The following is a 12,734-nucleotide window of genomic DNA, read 5'->3' on the forward strand; positions in this document are numbered from 1 at the left end:
TTGGCCAAGTATACAGTAATTGACTTCTTCAAGCTTGATCCCACTGTCTTCAATTGCCTGTGGAGTGGTATATTTATTGAACATGACTTGAGTGTTCTTCAGGTTCATTTTCAAACCTGCTTTGATGCTAGCCTTGTGTAGTTCTTATATTTTTGTTTGTAATTCTTCTGGGCATGTTGTAAATATGAGGATGTCGTCAGCAAATTGTAAGTGATTAAAGTAGTCTTCATTGATCTTAAGCCCCTTATTTGTCCAATTCAGTGTTTTGAAAATGTCTTCTTGGGTGGCCATGAAGAGCTTTTGGGAAATTGTATCTCCTTGACAAACTCCTTTCTCAATCTTGGTTTTGTTGCTGTTTTTATGGAGTCTTACTGTGGATGTTGGATTTTTATATATGGTGCTGATCAAGTCACTGTATGTTTTCTCAATTCCTTGTTTTTTTCAGAAAGCTTAATACACATCTTGTATAAACACTTGTGTAAAAATTCAAAGGCTTTTTCATAGGCGATGAATCTCAAGCAAAGTGGTAGTTCGCACTCGTTGCTGGTTTGAATTACTTGTAGTACAACTTGAAGATGATCCATTGTGCTAAATCCACTCCTGAATCCTGCTTGCTCATTTGATTGAGTCAAATTTATCTTGAATTTTGTTGGTGAGTATCTTTTGCTAAATACAATCTGTAAAAATACGCAATAGTATTTTTAAAATTTCTTCACCTCCTTCTTTCACGATGTCAAACGTTATGCCATCTTCTTTGGGTGCCTTTTCTGTCTTGATATGTTTGATAGCATGTTTCACTTCTGGAAATTCTTCCTCAGGTTGCGTTTTTTTCTGTCTCGTCTTTGTCATCTGCTATGTTGCTCTTTTCATCTTAATATCATTTTCTGTAAAAGTCTTTGACTCTCTTCAAAATCATTTCACAGTTCTTGATGACAGTCCTGTCCTCTTGTTTGATTGCTAAAATCTGTTTTTCCCAAAGATTAGTCTTTGTTTTGCTTCATGCTTCGGTTGTTTTAAATTTTAAATAGTTTTCTCTACCAACCTACAGTTGAACGACCATATATCCTCAGTAATACGCTTTCTTATACTTGCAGAGTTCAATTGATTAAATCTTTTGCTTCAGAGCTGCTGTTTGTTTTATTTCCCTTCTTTTCTTCATGAGGTCTTTTCACTCTTGCGTGATCTTTTGGTTGCATTTTGTGCATGATCAATAAGGTCTTGTTCTCTGCAAATTTCACTAGTCTATTGCCCCTCTTGTTCCTGACGCCATGTCCAAATTTGCCAACCAAATTCTCATCATCTTTCTGGGCTCCTATTTTGGTATTTAAGTCACCGATGATGAACTTACAGTTGCTCTTCCCATTTTTGTGTAGGTTTTGTACTTCATAAAAATCTTCAACGTCATCCGAATAACTTGTTGTTGGTGCATATACTTGGATGACCTGAAGATCATACTCCCTTGCCTTGTTTGGTGGCAATCCAGCCTCCAGGGAATGAGGGCCATGTTTTTGTCTGTGCTTTCATCGTGGGAAGGTTAGCCATATCTCACCATGCTGGCCAGGCGGGTTGGTGAGTGCCCCTTCCATTTTGGCCGAGTATGTTACTCTTGTTCATTTGGCCCCTTAAAAACACAGAACTGACAGAAAATTGGAGGTTCAACACTTGTGCGCACTTTTAATGAAAAATAAACAAAAATAAAATAAACACACAGCTTGTTTCAGGAGTGCTGACTACACACTTATGCAGGTCCCTGACTGTCTCGCTGTTTACCTGGCATAAAATAAAAACACACGTTTTTTTTTTTTTTTTTTTAAATACACACAGTACTCACAACTGTGACTGCTCGGAACAAGAGCACAAAGCCTTCTTCTTTCTTTTACTTAGCAGTGCGGAACAGACAGGCTTTCTCGCTTTTAAACTCTGCACCTGGCTTTAATTTACAGTGACCACCAGGTGCAGGTGATAATGAACAATTAAACACATTTACACATTCTTCAATGCTTTCTCTCTCTCTCTCTCTCTCTCTCTCTCTCTCTCTCTCTCTCTCTCTCTCTCTCTCTCTCTATATCTATATATATATATATATATATATATATATATATATATATATATATATATATATATATAACTGCATTCACTTTGACGAGTAAAAACTGATTTATATATGCGTTGATATACGATGTATTGTAAGAAACATTGGATAAGTAACCTATTATTGCCCCTGATCATAAATGGGGGGGAGTCAAATTGATCAAAAACAACTAGTTTTTGATATAGTGTGTGTGTGTGTGTGTGTGTATGTATATATATATATATATATATATATATATATATATATAATATATATATATATATATTATATATATATATATATACACACACACACACACACACACACACTACTGGTCAAAAGTTTTAGAACACCTCCATTTTTCCAGTTTTTATTGAAATTTACGCAGTTTAATGTCTCAGTGTACTCTGAAATTAAAGCATAGAACAAATAAACAATTGGAGATAAAAAAGAAATCATGGAATCGTTTTGTTTAACAAAATTTAATCTAAATTTTTGACTCATCAAAGTAGCCACCTTTTGCAGATATAACAGCCGAACACACTCGTGGCATTCTTTCTACAATGGAAATCAAATATTGTTCAGAAAGTTCTTCCCAACACTGTTGCAGAAGTTCCCACAAATGTGTTGCACTTGTAGGTTGCTTTGCTTTCACCCTTCTGTCCAGTTCATCCCAAACCAGCTCAATGGGGTTTAAGTCTGGAGACTGTACTGGCCATTCCATGATTTGAAGCCTACCGTCTTGTTCTTTTCTTCTAAGGTAGTTCTGACATAGCCTGGAGGTATGTTTTGGGTCATTATCTTGCTGTAGGATGAACCCCTGACCAACTAGACGTATACCAGAGGGTATTGCATGGCGCTGCAAAATGCTGTGGTAGCCGTTTTGGTTCAGGGTGCCACTCACTCTGTGCAAGTCGCTGACTCTGGATCCAGCAAAAGAGCCCCAGACCATCACACTTCCTCCTCCATGTTTGACAGTTGGTGTCACACACCGAGGAACCATCCTTTCGCCTACTCGACAGCGTACAAAAACCCTGCGTGATGAACCGAAGATCTCAAATTTTGATTCATCGGTCCATAAGACTTTCTTCCAGTCTTCAGTAGTCCACTGGTGGTGCTTCATGGCCCAGGCAAGCCTCTTTTTCTTATTTTGCCATCTTAGCAATGGCTTTCTTACTGCCACTCTACCTGTCAAACATGCAGCTCAAAGTCTTCTCTTCACAGTTGAAACTGAGACTTGCTTACTTCAACCAGTGTTAAGCTGTGCTTGAAGCTGTTTTCCTGTGAGCCGCCTAACACAAGCTGTTGACTCTCAGAAAGTTGTCTTCTGATTCTGTTGTGGCTTTGGGTCTGCCAGTTCTCTTCCAGTCAGAGTTTTCTCCAGTTTCCAAGTGCCTTTTGATGGTGTAGGAAACTGTACTCACTGATACCTTGGCTTTCTTTACAATTTCTCTAAAGTAAAGACCTACACTTTTAAGGGTTATATTGGTCTGTCTGTCTTCCTTTGTTAATTGCCTTTTTCTCTCCATTATGATGGCAATATACTACTTCCTGCAGTACAATACTGTCCAAATAATGCTTAAGAGGGTGTAGTAACACAGTCTGTTCCAACACTGCTTTTATACAGACAGAGAGTTTGTAAGTAATCAACAAAAGTTGGGACACCTGTAGGAATTGTTAGCATCAACTTTCAAAGCTTAATTTACTTCCATTGCTGCAGAACAGCTGTAAGTTGTTAACCCATTACTTATTCCCTGAAAAAGGCCTTTTTGTATAACTCTGAAATGAACATTATTTTTCAGTTTTTGGTAACCTAAACTTTTTTTTTTTAACCTCTGGCAGTTCACCGCTTACCTTTGTACCATTTCAGGTTATTCACTGGACTTGAACTGCATAAATTTCAATAAAAACTGGAAAATGGGTGTGTTCTAAACCCTCTGACCAGTAGTGTGTGTGTGTGTGTGTATATATATATATATATATATATAATATATATATATATATATATCCCATATATACAGTAGATATATTGATCTCATATATATATATATCAATATAAGAGATAAATATGCAAGAGTAAGTAATAATGCAACATAGAAAGGTGAGGTTCTATAGTTGCATTACTACAGGCAATTTATCACTAAGAAAATTGTGTGGTAGGTCTTTAAATGCCCCACAGAGTAACTACCTTAGGGCTCCACTTCCCGGGATGACCAAAGGGGTTTAATTCAGCTGGAAGGGGGAAGGGGAGCGTTATTTAAGTTGGTGAATCAAGGGGATTATATATACATTATATATACATACATACATAGTGTTTTTTTGCCACACATTTGATTACTCTGTTCTTAATATCGAGACAATGTCAAAACCGGAGCTGAAACTTAACCAAACTGCTGAACCATGTTCCAGGAATGACGTCCCTGTTCCTTCAACTGGGACACAATAGCAAAGCCATGGGAGGATTTTGCAGACACCAGAGGAATGATCATCGCATTGCAAACCAGCTGTTGGTAAAAAGGCTGGTCGACGTGGAGACCTCTCTCACTGATGTAGATAAGAGTTATGTCCTTAGAATCCACATGTGTGGAGCTGTCTGCTCTGAACAAGCAGCTCTGGGCAAAAGTAGATCACCTGGAAAATCACTCACGCAGGCAGAACCTACGAGTTGTGGGGATTCCGGAGGGCAAAGAGGGTTCCTGACCAGATACACTGTGTCTAACTTTGCTTGTCCCGGGAGTGGGGCACTCTTCAGTGTGTGCGTGTGTGTGTGAGTGTGTGTGTGTCTACTATATATATATATATATATATATATATATATATATATATATATATATATATATATATATCACCATACAGTATACCCATTCCATACAGGCTTGTACGTTGACAGACACAAGATTTCTCGATTTCTTGACACCTGCACTGTTCACTGTTTTTTTAAGAGCAATTTAATTTGAAATTAGGCTCCAACTGAGATGCAAAGGATTTTAGTTAGCATGCTGATCAGCTTTTTTTTTCTTAACATAATTTTAAGTTCACATTTTAGATTGACATTCAGTGCAGCTTTAATTATTTAATCAAATTCACTCTTTAGTTTAAGAAGATAATAAAGAAAATAATGCATACAGTAAATAATGATGTTAATGTTTACTTTTTCAACTATGTTTCTTGTTTTAGTTGTGGAGGGAGCATTACAATAGGTTACTATGACTAATAATAACACAGAATACAATTGCAACAATATCTACCACACACTTTTATATACTGTTTTCCCATACCCTTATACCTTTTTTTTTGCGTTTTTACAAAAAAAAATCTTGCCTTTGGTGATGAAGGACACACACTATTTCACTGTATAAAGTGTATTGTACAGTTAGATGCAGTTGAGGTAGTTATTAGTTAGTGATCCAAATAGCAGGTGGCTGCAAACTAATTTGTCACAATGACAAGCTTTGATATAATCTGCTCAATTTATAGGAATTGGAGTGTTCAAGACTATAAAAATGACTGACTTTTCCCAAAGAACAGTCTTAAATGTCATGGCTCTTTTGGCCACTCAGATTTGTGGACGTAAACACTGTCTCACAATTTTCATGTCTCCTTCCAGAGCAAGTTCTACACCTTGTAGACTGACTGTTCTGGCTGCATACTACTGACAGTGCTATGGCTGGGGAATTAACCTGCTCAAAGCTGCCTCAGACAGGGTAGCGTCACGGCCCAGGCTGGCTGCCTGCAGGAATTAGACCCAGAGACAGAAAGCTGCAGTTTTAAAGCAATGTTGCACACTTTATTAAACAAAATAACACAAAACACGGCACGGCACTATAAAGATAATCCAGAAATAGAGTTTTTATGCTGGGTTGTTTTTATGCTGTTCATAGTGGGCTCTAAAGAACAGTCTTTCTTTTTACCTTCAGCATTATTCCAGTAATTAAGAGAACAATATAATAAATAATAATAATAATAATAATAATAATAATAATAATAATACCATAATCCATCGTAGTCATTATTTTGTTGAATTTACTCTACCTACGTTCTAATTTTAAAACACTAAATTAAAAGCAAGATTAACTGAAATTATTTTTTTAAATCTAAAGATTAATCACGATTTTTTTTTTTTTTTTTAATCACGTGACAGCCCTAGTATACAGGGAAAAGTATTTGGGGCATTAAAAAAAGTTAAAAAACACAAAAGGGATTTCTATAATTTCTAATTGTTCTATTTAAAGATATAAATAAAATTAAAGATTCAGCTATATAATAAAAAAACACATTTTTACATAACATGCATAAAATGAAAAATAATATGCAAAAAAATAATTGTATACTTTGACAAAAGTATTTGGGCACTGTGAATAGGTAAGCGTCACAAGCCAGGTGTTACTGGCAGGGGGAAAGATACAGAATTGATGAGGTTTTAGCACTATTGCGCAATTTTAATAAACAAATAAACAAAACATAGAAACAAATGAAAAGGCACAAGGGCCAAAATAAACAGTTTAAACAAAGCCTAACAAACTGTTTATGATGGGCAGAGCCTCTGCTGAGCTTTACAGAGACAAAATAAAATAGCACAAACAAAAATTCACTTCTCATGGCTTCTCTTCATACTCCTCTCCCCTAACAAGGAGAAGCTGAGCTTTACATAGCATGTGGTTGAGGAGTTGATTGCTCATTAGTCATTCAATCAATACCACCCAGCCACACTCTAGCATTGAAAACCTATCCCTGCCACAGGTACCCTTACATTAGTATTTTGTGAGCCCATCCTTTGCTTTCTATACAGCTTGCAATCTTTTTTAGTATTTTGAAACTAGAGATATTTTTTCCCATTCTTCAACACATAAAGCTCGGAGTTCTGCAAAAACAAGTCCATATCATCACAAAACTGCCATTATGTTTAACATTGGGTGTGATTAGCTTTTCTTTAAATTCTTTTCCTCTCTTCCTCCAAACATATTATTGCTTTCTTGGTAGAAAAAGTTAGATTTCAGATTCGTCTGAAGATAAAATTTGGTTATCAGGTTTCTTCAAGTATTCAATGGAAAACTCAAATCACTTTATTTTGTGTATTGTTTTAAACAAAGGTTTGCATGTTGGTTTTCGCCCATGGGCATTCATATTATTAAGGTATAGCTGAATTGTTCGCTTGTGAATTTTTTTACCATCTTTTCTCAGCCTTGTGTCAAATCTTTTGCAGTAGTCTAAGGATTTTTGCCGGGCTGCTCGAACGATTGTTCTTCCAGATTTGGCAGAAGTCTTTCTTGGTCTTCAACTCCTGGAGCGAGTTGCAGTAGATCATGTTCTCCTGTGTTTGTAAATTATAGCCACACAGTCCTTTTCAGTATACCAAGCCTTTCTGCTATTTTTCTGGTAGTTTCTCCTTTTTAACCATTTTTGCTGCTTTTTTGAATCACACATTTCCAATTTATTTTTTCAGCACCTGATGATTATGTATTTATTTATTTATTTTATAATTATCGTCAGGTGTTGGTTTTCAATTCATTGTCAACAATTTGCAATGAGCTTTTAGGTTTCATACAAAATATATTGATTGCCCAAATATTTGTCAAAGTATGAAATTAGTTTGTGCATGTTATTTTTCCTTTTATGAATATTATGTAATAATTTGTTGTTTTATTATAAAGCTGAATCTCTACTTTATTTGATATATTTGAATAGAACAATTAGAAATTTTAGAAATTACTTTCTTTGTGTTTATTCTCTTTTTATAAACAGGCAACTATGTAAATAGAAAATGTGTGTGTGTGTGTGTGTGTGTGTGTGTGTGTGTGTGTTTACATATATATATATATATATATATATATATATATACACACACACACACACACACACACACACACACACACACACACACACACACACACACAGAGTTGTAGTCAAAAGTTTACCCCTATGGAAATGTATAATTTATGGATATTTCTCGAGAAACAAATAATTATAGAAAAAATCTTTTGTAGCAAAAATTTTGCTTTTGTGGATGAGGAAAAAAGTCACAAGAAATTATTTATTCTACAATTATTTATTTCAGCATTTTTTTTGCAAAACTCCAAAAATGCTAATTCAAAAGTATTCATACCCGGGAAATCAAACTAATACCTAGTTGAGGCACCTTTAGCAATAATAACCTATTGTAAATGATTCGGATATTTGTCAATGAGCTCCTGGCATGATTCTTTAGTTATTTTTTACCATTCTTCAACGCAAAATTGTTCAAGTTCAGTTCTTTTGTGCACAGCCTTCTTCAACTCATGCCAAAGGGTTTCAGATGATTGGCCAATATTTTTTGGTAGGATATGGAATTCATTTTACCATGCATTAGAACAAAATGTATCATGAATTAGAGAAAAAACAACCCTGTAGAAGGATATTACCACCTCCATGCTTGACAGTAGGTATGGTGTTCTTTTCTTTGTATGCCTCACCAGACTTTCTCCAAACATAATGACTATCAGCGTGACCAAATAGCTCGATTTTTTGTTTCATCACTCCACAAAACTTTTGACCAGAACTCATATCCATCATTCAAATGCCATTTTGCAAACTTTAAGTGATTGTCCTTGTGACATTTTCCTAAGAGTGGATTTTTCCTTGGCCTGCGACCACTAGACCTTCACCATGCAATACTTGACCTATGGTTGAAATGGAAACCCCAGTCCCACTTGCAGCCAAGTCACTTTGAATATCTTTGGCAGTCAATCTCAGATTATTAACCTTCCTCACAATTCTTCTACTTTCTTGCAGACTGAGGGAGCATTGTGACAGTACAATGAGTCTTGTACATCATGATAATAGATACAAAAGTTGAATTTTGGGGTACTCAAATGCTTGGAAATCTTTTTATATCCTTCTCCAGCTTTATGACAATTAATTATTTTCTGCCTAAGCTATTCAGATAGCTTTTTACTTTTTCCCATATTGTATTATTGGTAACAACAGCAATCATCCTATGCCTAACCTTTTTATACTCTCTAAGAATGTTCACGTACATTCCAGAATGTTCTATACTTTTCTAGAATTAGGTTCTGCATTGTCATATTGGAATTTCTAGCACCTTGTAGACAATACTATCATAACATCAAAGGGTATGAATACTTTTGAATTAGCATTTTTGGAGTTTTGCAAAAAAATGATGAAATAAATAATTGTAATAATCTATTTCTTGTACCTTTTTCCCTCATCCACAAAAGCAAAACCTTTGCTACAAAAGATTTTTCCTATAATTGTTTGTTTTTGAGAACTATAAATTTCCATTGGGGTATGTAAACTTTTTTTTAATTTTTTTTTGCATATTATATTTTTTATTTTCTCAATTGCAAACAACAACAAAGCATAACATGATTCAGACAAATACATACAACATAAATAGCACACTTCGGTAATTAAGCAAAAAACAAAAAAACATAGTATTTAATGACTAAACCTCTACAGGTCCCATGGAGTTGTTTTTTGTATCACACATTACTGATTTGGAGATGTCCAGGGTACCATTGCCTACCCAAAGTACCCCCCCCCCCCCTGGAGGTGTTTGGTCGTCTCTCAGGGGGCGACGGTAGATGATATGTTAATAATTACCATTTTGAAAGTGTTCATCTTATAAGTCCCCTGTTCTTAGCCAAGACATATGTGAAGACCAAACCCTGCGATCCAGTGGGAAATAACTAGACAACTCATTGTGACAGCGCTAAATTTAAGTTTATTTTTTTTTCCCGAAAAGAGTCACCCATCTCGAGATTTCACAATAAGCATAGCCAAGAGGAGACTGGGATTTCTATTCTGGTACACAGTGAAATAACCTCAATCACCCTTTCCCAAAAGGTGGTTAGTTTTGGACAGCTCCACATCATATGAAGGAAAGATCCTTTTTCTGTCTGGCATCACCCACATAGTTCAGATATCTCAGGATGCATCAAATGTTGTCGAGACAGAGGATATGTAAACATTGAGATATACCTATTCTACCCCTGTGGGCACAAAGCAAATAAACTAAACTAAACTAAACTTTAGTGCTGACCCTAGAGCCTGTATGTGTTGTCTGTGCCACTTCTGATCAGAATAGACATCTGTTTTAGAATTACACTAATACATGTGAAGGTACTGCATAACCCTGGGAATTGGTTTTGCTCGGAAGAGCTCTTGAATGGGTATTACCAGGCCATTTTTACATAATCCACACAATAGGTGTTGCTTTAGGCCTCCTATGGGAACAGTTATTAAAATTGTTTTTTTTATTGATAGAGTGGGCTTGATACTTACCAGATTTGACTAAGTAAAGATCTCATGTTTGGCATAATATTACAAGGGAAACATGAAGTGAATCGTTTGGCCGAAACCACTGGAAATATTGCATTGTTGAAGTGCGGCTGAAACACAACACCATGAAGTCACGAAGCATTTGCTTTTCATTATTTTTTTTTCCTCTACATTTTAACAATGGCACCCAGGGATTAAGTCATAGGAGCAGGTCGCTGCCAAACTAAACATCCTGCCTCCCCCAGAAAATGAAGACAGATGAAGAAGGAAACTGGTGTGGAGTTCACTCTGCATGGGGAGGCACTGTGTACTGGAAGTTAAAGCTGCAGTGCCTGAAACGACGTAAAAATCTATTCATTTAAGAAGGTTGTTACCTCCCAAGCCTATGTTCGAAGTTTTATCGGTAACACTTTACATTAAGTGTCTTAAACGACTGTGTTTACATAGTATTTACTTAGTGAGTATGTATGGGCTTACACATAATTACAATGTTATGCATAGTCACAATGTACTTTTCTTTATTTTTTCCTCCCTGATTTTACTATGTGTTTACCATAGTTTGCCATGATTTGCCATGTTTTATAATATGCTGTACCATGCCTCTCTGAGCTTTACATTGCTTACCTGTGCTCTGTCATGCTTTCACTAGGCTTCATTACGTTTTGCTATGTTTTTACCTTGGGAATCTCTTATATGAAATGAACTATTTTGTGTAGGGACAGCAACGGCTCTGAAAAAGCTAAAACACACACACACACACACACACACACACACACACACACACACACACACATATATATATGTTTAAGTAATAACACACCACAAGATGTGCTGTAAGGTTAAATAGCACAAAGCTGATTACAGGCCAACAGGGCATTGTTATACTTGCATGAGTGCTACCGTAATCTTTGAATAAGTTTTGAATGGCTAGATATGCAAGTTGTTCAAACCATAAGTAATTCTTGGTAAGCAATCACATTGCTGGGCTTCTCCAAGCTTTTTTTATATTTATTGTTTGGAAACACTTTTATGGTAAGTGGCAGTAATGAACATGTAATTATGTACTGTATGACCTAATCCATGCTTTCCTATTAATTCCATGTAATTATATATTCTTGATGTAGTCCGCGCATATCCTTCTACTCAATAATGCTGTCATTAATCATAAACAAGCACATGTTTTAAAGTGGGACCATTGTTTGTGAATTAATCGGGTAGGGGTAACTCATTTACTGAATACATTATGCTTCCCTTGTATTGCCTCTTTGCAAATATATTGTTTTAACTCATTTCCTGCTAGGAGTGGAAACCTCAATTTTCAACTAAAAAGTCCTATGTTTTTACCGTCTATTATAAAAAACAAAACAAATACACAGGAAAAAAGAAAATGTTACCGTATGTTTATATATGGCAGGGTAGCCTTTACACAAACACTGTGCATTGAGTTAATAATGAGTATAGTAATGGTTTGAGATTAAACTGCTTTGTGTGTTAGTTCCTGTGACGGAGAGCGAATGAATCCGAATCAAAAATCTCCCTCTCGACCAGTGAGGGCACTGTACAACAGGAGCTGCGGGCTTCCTACTGAATGATTGGGCAGTTCATCCTTGGGACAGTTGGGAGCCGGCCATTCAGGAAGAGGGCGGCGTTACGGTACCTGGAGTCATCGCCCTAGTACGGTGAGCGAAGTTTCAGTCATGAATTGGAGGAGACGTGATTGAACTAGCTATCGGAGGGGGCGGGGCTTAGGGTACTTTAGGGGGACGTGACGCCGTAATCGGCTCCTTTGTTGTGGTTAATGGGAGGAGACAAGGACGGAATCTTGAATGAAGTGTGGGTTCATTGAGAAGTGTTGTGTTTGTTTTGCCAGACGGCTGATACGAAGCTGGAGCTGCAGCAAGAAGCCCGGACCTGAACGCGCACGAGCACCAGCACTCAGAGCACCGCACCTGCACCAGAGCACCCAGTTTGGAGACATGTTTTTGTGTTTATTATTTCGGGACTGCAACCCCTTTGTTTTGTAGCTGGTAATACCCATTGCTGGGTAGAACCAGCTTTATTATTTTGGGTCCACTGGTTTTCACTGGCAATACCCATTGCTGGGTAGAGCCAGCTTTATTGTTTGAAACCCGGTTTAAAAAGGGCATTAAAAGAAACCTGACTGGTAGACTTTGTGTTTGTCTTTTGTTGGAGCACCTCAACTCACCTATACACCGGAGCACTACAAACCACTTTGCCACAGTTCCACATTAAGCTTCATGTTTTTATTAAATGATGTAATCTTTTTTGCTACACAGTTGTGTCTTCCTGCCAATTTAGTAGCACTATCATGTTTTTTGGGAGGATCTTTCACAAATCATAGCAAAACCAAATACCAAAACAATAT

Source organism: Polyodon spathula, chromosome 2, assembly GCF_017654505.1.
Source record: "Polyodon spathula isolate WHYD16114869_AA chromosome 2, ASM1765450v1, whole genome shotgun sequence".
NCBI classification, from domain to species: domain Eukaryota; kingdom Metazoa; phylum Chordata; class Actinopteri; order Acipenseriformes; family Polyodontidae; genus Polyodon; species Polyodon spathula.